Here is an 871-nt window from a genome sequence, read left to right as displayed (position 1 = left end):
AGATAGATAGATAGATAGATAGATAGATAGATAGATAGATAGATAGATAGATAGAAAATTGGAGTGGAGAGACAAACGGAAAACCTGTTTTAGACGGGGCGAGGAAGGTGCAACAAACGACAATCGCCCACTGCACATGCTTTCACGACAGTCGGAATGTCTATGGAAGTCGGTAATCATATAATGGCGAGAGGAAAGGGACGAAACCCGAACCAGATGTCAAAAAGTTTAGCGCGGCAAGCTGCTCTTTTGCTGTGTGATCTGGGGGCTTTGGGGGAGATCGGGTGGCTTTCCCGACGACGGCATTGTGGAGTGGAGGAAATAGGGAGGGAGGGGGATGGTGGAGGAGGAGATTGGTAGGGAGGAGGAGTGGGAGGTGGAGGAGGTAAGGGAAAAGAAGGGGAAAGAGGAGGAGAAGGAGACACGAGTTGGAGGGGCAAGAGTAGGAGGAGCGAGGAGAAAAGTGGGAAGAAGAAAGGGAAGATGTGACTAAGGAAGAAGAGCGGAGAAGGATAGAAAGAGGAAGGGACAAGGAGGAAGAGGACTAGACGGATGAGGATGAGGGGAAGATGAGGAGGATAACGTACCGGGTTTGGATTGGGAGATAAAGGAATAGGAGGAGTGAGCAAAGAAGGAAAGGAAGAGAGAGGTGAGAGGGAATAGAACGGTGGTGCTGAGGGGGAGGGAGGAGTGGAGCAAAAGGAGGATGAGGAGGAGGTGGTGGAGGATGTTCTCATAGACGAGAACTCAGAACACGCCCTTTGACATGAAATCGGGAACCTGGAGTGAAAGTCTACTCCAGCTCACTTCCGTTGTGTGAGAAACTGGGGCGTCACATGACCCAAAGGTCATTGCGGATTCAGGGGATTCT

The sequence above is a fragment of the Aplysia californica genome, unplaced genomic scaffold (assembly GCF_000002075.1).
Source record: "Aplysia californica isolate F4 #8 unplaced genomic scaffold, AplCal3.0 scaffold01561, whole genome shotgun sequence".
NCBI lineage: Eukaryota > Metazoa > Mollusca > Gastropoda > Aplysiida > Aplysiidae > Aplysia > Aplysia californica.
Note: the sequence above shows the minus strand (reverse complement) of the source record.